Source organism: Leguminivora glycinivorella, chromosome 11 (assembly GCF_023078275.1).
Source record: "Leguminivora glycinivorella isolate SPB_JAAS2020 chromosome 11, LegGlyc_1.1, whole genome shotgun sequence".
Classification (NCBI taxonomy): Eukaryota; Metazoa; Arthropoda; class Insecta; order Lepidoptera; family Tortricidae; genus Leguminivora; species Leguminivora glycinivorella.
In genome coordinates, this window is record NC_062981.1 from 16,403,062 (window position 1) to 16,415,044 (window position 11,983).

The following is an 11,983-nucleotide window of genomic DNA, read 5'->3' on the forward strand; positions in this document are numbered from 1 at the left end:
TTATTGACTTATAATATAGTTTTCAGTACAGATGTTGCGTTTTTACGCACTAGTGTGAAAAGTGATTCATTTCTTGTCAGGTCGAAACTTCGGAGGACCATCTGTACTGAAAAACGTCGTACCATACACGTGCGAAAAGGAAATTCGTAACTCGTGTTGATTTAGAACACTCCCTTCTGTTGTGTTTTAATTTATTGCCACTCGTTTCGAACTTCCACCTTTTCGCACTTGTATCGTAATGTACTATTACATAATTATGGTATGTATTGTAAAACGTTGTACGATACATGTACGAATAGAATAAGTATTATAGGTAATTCACTACTCCTGTCGATTTAAAAAACTCTCTTCGTTCGTGTTTTAATCACAACTCGTTTCAAATTTCCCATTTTTCGCACTTGTATCGTAATTTACTATTGATTACTTTACTATTGATTACTATCTATTAGTTAAAATAAAAATTCCATCAAATATATTGCTAAAAAACAACAGACTCGTAACCAAATAACAAAGGTGAATTTTACTGCACATTAGGTATCATTTGACGGCATTTCAATTTTAGATAGGTACTGAATTATTTTTAATCATTTATGAATTATTTTTAATCATTTATTTTAAGTACCTTTATGCCTTTAATTCGAGGTAGACTCATTTAAAAAAAAATGTTAACGTATTTTAGACATCTTCTATACATTAGCCTAGCGTTTTTCAAAATCGGAGTTGGCAACACTGACGCCGAAGTGATTTGTCAACGCGTCTTGTGTTAATTTTTTTGCGGTTATCTATCACATCACAGATCTAACAACTTACAAGTTCAATGGAGTAAGTGATCGAATCTTTAAAAACATGGGAGTTGGAGAACTTAATACGAAAATTCACCAGTAAGTACAATGTATTTTTTTCATTATTTAGTCAAGTTGCTAATGACACGAGGCCAATAGCTTGCTGGGCTGCGGCCCCGGCCGATAATGGATGCAATCTCGTAATAATACACATTTAAATTTCTTGTCTATAAAATACACATTTAAGTTGGCTCAATTTTCGTTGAACGTCCGGCATGTGCTATTCGCGGCGCGAGCCTATTTAGACTTGGTATGGTAACTATAGTTCCGTCAAAATGAGAGAGACCGGAATTATTTTTGCCAGGGAGAGAATTGCGAGGGGATCTTTAGCCCGAGTCAAAATCGGGCGCAATCGCCCGTTTGAGTGAGTTTTGATAGTGATTCTGTTGTGTATTTTCTTATAGTTGGATAGTTTCTAACAAAGCGTTGCATATTTTCCAGCCCCGGAATCGGACGCTAATAAAACCATGTTCCGATGGTAATAGGCGACGCCCAGCGTGCCCGGGTGTTGAAATAAGTGCAAAACTGCTCTCCGCTCGCCTTTTGTCCACCAACGGTAAATTGTACATTCTTTAAAAACCTTGTCAAATTGTCACTTAGGTTATGTGTAATTCCAAATTAGCAGTAGGTCGTTTCACAGAACGCGTTGACGTTCGGAATTCGAATTCCGGGGCAATTCCCCTGTCCTACGGGCGATCCAAGTCTCACGGACGCCGTCTTTGGAATTTTACTTAAAGACTGGTATACACATTTCAGGGTTCACGCCGCGTCGCCTAATCCTCGCGCCGGTCGCCAGCATTCCCCGCTGTGTTCCGGTAACCTACAGGCGGCAAGCTGACGCTGCCGTCATCCACACGACACCATCTCTGAGGCGGCTGACGTGGCAGTCGTGGTGGTCTGAGGCGGCTGACATAGCACGTTTGAGGTTAGACCTTTCCAATCACTCTTATCTACATCATCGAACCGGCATAATTATGGTTCTGGCACCCTCCGTGTTACTATACCTTTTATTTTAATATCCGCCGTACACCGTTTCTACCCGTAGTTTTAACTCAAGAGTTCGCTGATCCACGTTTGTTCCCTTAAATAATTTAAAACCTTAGTCTCATGTTCAAGTGTAGCTAGCCCTCGGCTCTGTAAACTTAGTAAATTAGAGAGTAATTTCATAATATAAGGCAAGGCTCAGTGGAGTCCTTTGTAATAGATTAATTAACAGAGAAATAATTACCTTTTGCCCTTAAGAGTTGTTTCAATTTTAAATCTTGTCTGCTAGCATAATGGCCCCCAATTATAGATATTGTAGCAATATTGAAAAATATTAACTTTGAGTTAAAAAAAGATGTAATACGGTTCCTCTAGGGCCAAATATTTTTCCACGCTGTTCATAATTTTGTAGTATGGTATGTGATATTAATTGTATCATTCATTTCCAGACCCTGATGGATTTTTCTGAGTTTAACATAAGCACAGACCTAATAGTTATAGAAACTTCAGAAAAGGAAAACTTGTCCTCGGAAAAGGAAAATGTGCCATCTGCAATTGCTGAGAAGAAAGCAGAGCCCAGTTATAATTCCAGGGTAAGCAGTTTCTAACAGACTTCTTTACCTAGAAGGAGGAGGTTCTGTATTTTATTGTAAAAAACATTATAAGAATTACAATTCAATAAATGAATACTGCATAGGCAGACCAACATACCAGAGAGAGATTTTATTCCAACCATTTTTGAAGTAACATACTCATCTTATCACAATAATATTTTTAATATAACTGCATTGTTAGGCAAGATACCGGGCTGGCCTAGCGAGTAGTGACTAAGTGACCGTCCCTACTAAGCCGCAGTTCTGGGTTCGAATCCCGGTAAGGACATTTATTTGTGTGATGAGCACAGGTATGTTCCTGAGAATCCTGAGTCATGGATGTTTTTTATTTATATAATTATTTGTTTATTAATTATATCGTTGTCTGAGTACCCACATCACAAGCCTTCTTGAGCTTACTGTGGGACCCAGTCAATCTGTGTAAGAATGTCCTATTACATTAATTAATTAATTTATTATTATGATACATTATACTGTGAGTGTATAGGTTATGACTGTAATTAATTGTATTATAATTATATTAATTAAAGAGGCAAATGAAAAGTAAAGTTTCTAAATATTTTTCAGATTGTGGAAAAGTCATTGGACTCTGCATCACTATTTTGAAAATATTCTGCTCTCAAAAAACCACAAGGATATTCTTTGGTAAATATAATAACATTAACTAGCTAAGTCACTTTTTACTATGTAACTTTAAAATAATTATTATATGTATAACTGAATACTGCATTCGTTTCTTTTTACTTTTTGTTTTTAATTGTTTGTTTTATCATTCCAGCGGCTTAACGACTTCAAAAGCACATGAAATTTACTAGGACAATTTGTTTATAAATTTTCCATCAATGAAAATAAATCTTCAGGAACAGCTGAAATACAAAAAGTCGAACTTACTGCACTTACCAATTGTAAGTATATGATAAAATTGATAAAGCAGATGTTGTCTATGTTAAAATAGTTAGTTTCACCACACCGACTGGCAAAGGCTCTCTTTAGTCTTCAAAAACAGATAGCAAAACTGCATTTTGTCCACAAGAGTGCAAAGAAATTTCATACAAATTTTAACTGGATGTCTCAAGCTTGATAGATTTGATTTAGTTAGATGTTTTACAGTTAATATTTTGTTTGTGTCGGTGTAGTGTAAAATTTTGTATTTCACTCGGTGGCAAAGTTTGTTTAACCTTCGTGGCTCGTTTCAGTTGCCCCACTGTTCACTTACCCGCATTGATCTTTCCTTATATTATATCGTTTGTAATAATATTTTACTAACTAGTCCCATTTTTATAGCGCCCTATGAGGAAACAACGAATATAGCCGGATTTCTCACCATTCCATTTTTGCTGAACACTGCGGCAGTCCGCCAAAAGAAGAAGCGAGGTTCCGGTGCAAGTCAAAATTGGAAGCCCAGTAAAATGGAAGTAAGGGAAGGTTTCATAAAGCATATCCGCTCTAGTGTAGAAATTAGCCAGACCATCGAACTTCGCATAGCCACACTTCAAAAAATAGGATTGTCATGCCAGCCATACATAATTGTTGTGGGTGAGTCTCTTGAAAAAATCGAATCATTTCTAGTTGTTGTCAGCAGATCGATAATCTATGAAAGACAGTCCATTATGAACGCAGTAGATACGTGCTACAAAATATATAATACAATGAAAATATAATACATTGTACTTACTGGTGAACTCTGGTATTAAGACGATACAGGAGTGATCAATTCTCCATACAAACGCTCTCGACTATTTCCTCCCTGGTTTTTCAAGATACAGCAATGATTTTTTTCAAGACAGATTATAATAATTTTTATCTGTGTCGAACCGTTTTGATTTTTTGAGATTCTTATTTTTAAAGACGCTAGAGCCCATCGAAAATTTTCAAAAACGGTGTTATTGATTATGGCGTAAAAAAGGTGTGGTATTCAAAATTGGTAACAATTAGCCACAAAAACTGAACGGTCCGACACTGATTATTTCATTGTTATTCAGATTCTCAAATTTAGTTACGATTGACTTAATTTTGAAGGGGGAAACAGTCGAGAGCGGAACCTCGATTTTAAAGATTTTTTTCGCAATATTTTTTAACTGAGTTCTTAATGGACATTTTTTTTCGATAAATCTAGTTAATAACACTTGTATATTAAATTTGAATTCCCAAATTGAAAGGGGGCTCCTTTCCATTTTAGCATTTTCGCTCCTGTAGCGTCTTAAGTTCTCCAACTCCCATGTTTTTAAAATTTCGATTTCTTCCTCCATTGAACTTGTAAGTTGTTAGGTTAGCTGTGATGTGATAACCGCCGCAAGAAAAAAACTATTTATTCTAAGTAGGTAGTAGTAGTAGGTACCAAGTATATTATGAATAAATGTCATTTTTTTATAACTTTTGTTTTATTTATGGCGTTATTCATAAACGCATCACCAGCCTGAATTAGATATGAATCGTTTTATGTTATCTGTCAAGTTAACGTATGTATTTGTAAATAGGTATAAAACATAATTTGTCTAATTCAGTCCCGTGGTGTTTTATGACAATTATCAATAAGGGGTTGTTGTCTTAGTAAATGAGACAAAGTAAGTCATAGTACAATTGAACATGAATGATAGTACTGAACAAGCTTCTCAGTTGAAATGTATAACAAAACAAAGATTCAAATTGAACAATATCATAGTTCACTCTCACAAAGTGTGTATATCGATGTAATCATGTCCTTAATTGAACTTATTTGGTTTTAATGGTTACTACAGTAATGCCTCATGTTAATATTGACCTACATCTTGGTTGAATCGATTAAACAATTCATGTTCAAATAGAAAAATATCTTAGTTCAGTCTCACAAGGTGCGTAAGTAGATATAATCATGTTCTTAGTTGAACTTATTCGGATTAAATAGTTAATACAGTAATGCTTCATGTTAATATTGACAGATGTCTTAGTTGAATTGATTAAACAATTAATATTCAAATTGACCAATATCTTAGTTCAGACTCACAAGGTTCGTAAGTAGATGTAATCATGTTCTTAGTTGAATTTATTTAGGTCAAATAATTAATACAATCATTCTCCATGTTAATATTGAGCAACGTCATAGTTGAACTAACTGGTTTGCGTTAGTTGATACAGTTACGTATCATGATAATTATTATCAAGTGCTTAGTTGAACTTGCTAAGATAATTTAGTTCGCCTAATTATTTTTCATGTAATTATTGAACAAGATCTTAATTGTCTCAGTTACGTCGCAAAAGTAAGAGCAATCAAAATTACCTTATTCCATTTGTCTAAGATCTTATCAGGCTCGTATGGAATCAAGATGCTTGACTACGACGATCAAAATATTGATAGGAGCAAACAAATTTTTTTTAGAGTGTAACTTTTACAGTTATCGGGTTATTAAAAAAATTGAGATAATTTCTGAACACGTGTGTGAACAGCCTTTACCAATTCCTAACGTTATTTGTTTTGACATGTACCGTCAATCCTTTAACACTAACTTGAATGTAATTCTTATTAAGGGTCTCGCACACTAATAAATTCATTTATTATGTATGAAAACGATGAAATGTTTTTTTGCGAATTTAACTAAAAGTGATATACAGGATGGTTCCTGATAATGAACCTAACGACGCCGACGTGTCGAATTTAACGGAAAACAAAAAAAAAAACACGGTGTATAAATGAGACACTAACTGCAAAAGCACGTTCCAAATAACCACACCTCGGACACTGGCGATCAAATATATGAAAGAGGCGCGTTCCTAGCACACAGTCTAAGCTCGTGTAGGTGAACGCGTACTATGCTTGTGAGTGAAATATGACAGGTCGACTGTTCGCGTTTTTGACAGGCGGTAACTGTTTGGTAACCGAGAGGGGGTGGGCGGCGCTTTCAGCGGGGAGCGGGAGTGGCCATACTGTATGATAGTACTCTTTATTATACTGTGAAATAACCGTGCAGCTGCACACTAACATTACACCTAACACATAACCTCAGCCATAAACTCGCGAACAAGTCTATCCATGCCTTTATCGCCTGAACGCCTATTAAATTACGTAAATTGCCAGTTTACTGCTAACTTTAATTCAAGTTCTTGCATAATATCGGTGTAAATCTTCATCGCCTTTATGTAGTGGGTTCGTCAAACCTGTCTGTATTTGATTTCAATGGTATAACACATTATGTAGTGGGTAAGATAAATAGAGACACGTAATATGTGTTCAGCTGCGTGAATTTGTGTTTGTAAAAAGTGGGGCCACAAATAGAGAGACATACATTAGGTAGGTACATGCTTCTGCCGGCATCGGCATTTACCTACATTGTTTGACTGCCAAATGTTTTAAGATTATGACATAGTTATCGAATTGTCGCTATGCTATCAAATACCTAGTAGCTTTTAATTTGAGACAAGTAAATGGCAAACGGACAAGCAGTAGTGTTTTAAAATGTTAGAAAAAACTGGGTTAAACGCTCCATTATAAATGTACAAACAATACAAACATATTGTAGAAAAAAGTAAGTAGTTGTGTTTTATGACTAGAGACAATTGATATGAAAATTTCTGTCACTTTCCTTTACACTTTTTTGAAGTAGGCTTTTTATCTAGTATATGGTTTCGATATAATTTTAATATAATTATTTGTACATCTGTGATCGACACACTGCTTCCTAGTACCTGTGTTTCACACATGCTAGGTATTACTTATTACAATACAAAACCACCAGGGAAGTTGCACTAATAGCCTAACCACTAGTCGTAACAATGTGTCCCTGGTGTACCTTTGTTGCGGTACCTGATTGCCGCAACCTTGCGCAGAGGCAGCTCGAGTGACATGATCATATTCAATAATAATGTTATCAAGGTATATATGACGAGTATGGTGCGAGTACCTACCTGCTAAATTATTCCTACACTGGTGTTCAATCATTTATTCTTCACCATCAACTCTTTGAATTGTTGAGTTGCAAGACTTGCAAGCCAGTCAAATAGAGTTCTCTATTCCAGCAATTCGGAATCGAAACGTTCAGTTGATATAAATTAAGCTTGGTATACTTAATCAAAAATAGAAATAAAACAAAGACGATTTCTCAACCGGGCGCGATTAAATTACCTAACCATTTTTATAAACAATTAAACATCCGGCAAATTTTTACTAAAGCATTCAAAACATTTCCTAACATATTGTTGTTGTTAGTAACATAAGTACCTAAAACAAACAAAAAAAAACTATCAACAGATTAGACGCCGATTGCTCGAACATTGATATGGTAGGTATTTTATAATATGAAATAACTAAAAAAATTTACTTGATCACATCATCCCGAAATTCCCGAGAGACTTCAAGAATAGAATAGGCTCGTGACAACACAAGTCTGATATGTTTATAATTAATGATTATGCAATTATAAAAGTCATTGGGGTTCAATTAGTCGTTATACTCATAGCTTGGGTTCCAAAAAACCCAAAAGATGGTCAAAGTTTACTACGAGCAGCATGTTCTGTAAGGTAAAATGTTAAAAAATATACGCTGCAAAACTGACGTAGCTGATATTGGCTAGGTGCGAAGTAGGTGGTGGGAGAACCCCGAATCGATCGCAGCGCGCACCGTGGCCAAAAAGGAATCCTCGGCAGACCAACTGTCACTTTTGACAGCGAAATTTACGTATCCGTGTATTTAAAGTAAAAATCGATAAATATGCGTCACGATACATGCTACGTAGCTAATTGTACGAACATTGGGAAAAACAGTGATCACAAATTTTATAAATATGCACAAGCAAATTGGAAACGAGACCAACAAATGAAAAAGAAAATGAAGAGGAAAAAGTAAGTAGTTTATATTTTGCGAACTCACCCCAATAGGCGACAAGTGGGACTGGGCGACACGACTTGTGAGCTAAAATGACAATGAACTGGGTCGGACAAATCAGACCCAGAGACGCGGTAAACCTCGATGGCGTTGGCGGGATGACCTTGACGCTTCCGATAAGGACTAGTGGGAAACAGGTCAAGACCGGGATACGTGGAAAGGAAAGGGGAAGGTCTTTGCCCAGCAGTGCGACACTCTATGCTCATATAAACAAATAAATATTGGGGACACCTTACACAGATCAATTTAGCCCCAAACTAAGCAAAGCTTGTACTATGGGCGCTAAGCGACGATATACATACTTATAGACCTACAAAAACATCCATGACTCAGGAACAAATATCTGTGCTCATCACACAAATAAATGCACTTACCGGGATTCGAACCCAGGACCGCGGCTTACTTAGCAGGCAGGGTCACTATCGACCGACTGAGCCAGACCGGTCGTCATATAAATAATTAAATAAAATACGCGTTAGGTAAACCCGTGTGTAACCAGCTTTAGTTACTTTGTTATCTAACAGATGGGCAACCCAATCCGTCTGCACTTGTCGCGTGTCATGAACGATTGTCGTGATACCGTCGGTATGGCAGGTTTGATGGATCGGACAGAGGAAAGTAACGCAATACGAATAATACTTCTTATTGGAGTATATGTAATAGGTACTTATATACCGTATATAGGTACAGTCAACCAATTTGAATTATAGGACCATGTGGAACCTTTTCACAGTCAAGTCAAAAGTGACTTCTATGGACAATAATGCACGGTGTCAATAAGACAGGGTTCTAGAGTGGCCTATGATTCAAATTGGTTGACCGTAAGTGTAGTGTGTTAGTTATATTATATCACTAATCAGAACATGTTCTTAAAGTTTTTAAATTAAAATCTCTAGCCATTTAAATAAATATATTTTCAGGTTTCACTTGTATCGAACCTGACCAAATCTAAGGAATCAAAATTTAAAAGATCAGTTTCAAATTATTTATTCCCATAAGAATACAATACATATTCACTTCAATGAGAACATACAGCTTTTACTATTGTTGTAAATACATTGATTGTTACACAAAGATTGTTACACTACCTCTTTATTTTTTTTTCTACGTATACAAATCCAACTAGTCCAGGTGAGGACAAATTTTAGGAAAATTATACAGCACCTTTTGCTATATAATTTTAACGTCTAATTCCATAAAATTATTACTTTTCTTCCTTGCACAGACGGGGCTATCCAAATCATCGTCTTTGTGAGAGAAAGCACCTTACGCTTTGTTATTTCTATGAACGAAGGGTTAATAAATAGCAAATGAGTACTTATGTACTAAAAATAAACCATAATACCAAACTGTTTGGAGGAAAACACATCAAAATAAACAACGAACAAAAAATTCGTAAAATCGATTAATGGTAATCGAAAAGTAATTAACATCATCGATGTACTGTGGAAGCGGAAATGAAGTAATCCAGCCACCAAGCAGATTTCTGCGAACGAGGAAAACTGATCAACTGAAATGTCATCCGTTTAATTTCAGTTTTAATTACTTAAGGTGACGAACCCAATCATGGACAGTTTAAGAAAAAAATTCGCCTGTTTTTGATATTTCACTGATAAATGTAAAAATTCTACCGCCAAGCGTGTTAAATCTTGAATGTCCTATCCTTCTTCTACATTTCAAGCGTATTGCAGAATAGATACTCCTATTGGTTTCTTCATAGTTAACAAATTAAAACTAGGTGTTTTTTCTCCAATTATGGACGGCAGTTCTCCAGTAATGGATCCCCCATTATGGACAGTGAAATAAGTTTAAAATTTTACTTTTAAAGCCAACTGATACGCAATGAGTCAATTTTATGCACCATAAATACAATTAGTTTAGGTTATTTTAACATAGGATTGTTTCTTGTAAATTTGGGTTTTGTAAATTGTTCCTTGTCCATCATAGGAGGTAGGCAGTTTTTCGGGTCCAGTAATGGACACTTGCAAAATAACGTCATTTCTTTATATCTTTGGAGCAACAAACTGGTATGTTTTATACCTTATCTCATGCTTAATGCAGTAAGTAAAACGCATTCAAGATTACGCCGTGCGTTATTTTTTTATTATTTTATACATGAACTCATCTCTCTTAGCAACATTACTAAGAATTCGCCTTGATATTTTTTTCAGTAAACTGGTGAATTTTATCTTGTCTCCAAATCATTCAGAAATAACCGAATTAATTGAAACTTCAAAATTAAACAGCTCTACAACTCTAGTTTATGGTACATAGCCGTCAGTTTTTAGAAACTTATTTTAGATACTTATTTTTAAGCATTTGTGTTTTTTTGTCCATAATGGCATCACCGTCCATTATGGGGTATTTTACCTTACGTGATTAATCGTTCTGATTGCATTTCGAGTTGTTTGTCGTCGTTAATGACATATTCAAATACATCTGATTGATAATACAGGATAGATATTTATTTTTGGGTGTGATTATTTAGAGTGTTGCGCATAATTTTATTCCTTGTTCAAATCTATAATTTAGGTAACTTTTTCACTCAGAACTGAAGAGGCACTAGAGAAACATTCAGTGCGTCGATTTTAGAGATTGATAACATGGTAAATTTTTCATAGTCAACTGCGCGGTTTTATCAAGATATTTTTGACTGCTTGTATTTGACCAAGCAAAGGTAGATCATAATTCATAATTCACAACTTCCTTCATTAACAACATCTTTGTTTCTGATTCAACGTACATTCTTAGCATTACTTGCAAGTGTGCACGAAACCTATCATTATCAGAACTGAGTTTTTGTTCATCTAATCCCGCCTCTGCGTTATTTCGACCTTCGCTAAATGAATGCTGAATCAAACCAACAGTTCTCATAGCACCCTTGCTAACCACTTCAAGCGTGACCTTGAGATGATTAACAATTATACTTATTCGGAGATCCAACCATTCTGGTTTTCTTCAGTCTATTACTTGGTAATATTTTGGAATATAATTTACTAAGACAAAGAGCGAGGTCATTGAGTAATCTGCCATCATTACTGTCAAGTGTTGGTGGTTGCCCTCAAATGCCCCAGACCCCCAATTTCTGCAAGACCACCTACGTGTAAGGTTCTAGAAATGTTGGATGATGTAGATGCAATAATAGTATATTATTGTAGTATGATATGTATTTTGATTTAAGACTGATTTACTCTCTGTAAATTAATCGTTAGCTTTCTGGTACTGGAGTTGACGCGGATAGATTCTCAAATAATGTCAATCAGATCAGACCCAAATACCTAGTTTCTTTAGGATAAGAATAAATTTTGCACCAAGAAGAGAATGCTTCTAAGGTGTGAATGTGATATCACTGGGTACACATGTACAGTGTGTCTGATTTAAAACTGGAGTTTCTAAAATGTAATTTATAATACTGACCAAATATTTGATGTAAGTACGGAAGTTCGAATCGCACCGTTAGTCCGTGCACACCAAAATAGTCATTCTGTTAATTTCTCCTGTAATAAAATTAGCCTCAAGATTTATAGGCGTTGCATTTCTATTTTCTTCTATTAGTCTATTAGTCACTTCGCGTAGACCGCGCCTGCGTTTAGCTGATTAGGCAATATCCGTTTATTTTCGTATTCCGTTAATTAAAACACTGCTTGATGAAATTTATATGCAAATTGACCTGTTTTTGTTGATCCTGA

General features: G+C 35.5%; 1 long non-coding RNA gene across 1 annotated transcript; it reads left to right on the plus strand.

Moving 5' to 3' along the window:
* The first annotated feature begins 617 nt into the window (after positions 1-617).
* On the plus strand, positions 618-4,106 carry LOC125231061. The gene is made up of 7 exons (XR_007177590.1): positions 618-881; positions 1,284-1,398; positions 1,599-1,767; positions 2,276-2,419; positions 3,008-3,085; positions 3,219-3,345; positions 3,725-4,106. It is a non-coding gene; the product is annotated as an uncharacterized LOC125231061 (long non-coding RNA).
* The last annotated feature ends 7,877 nt before the right edge of the window (positions 4,107-11,983 follow it).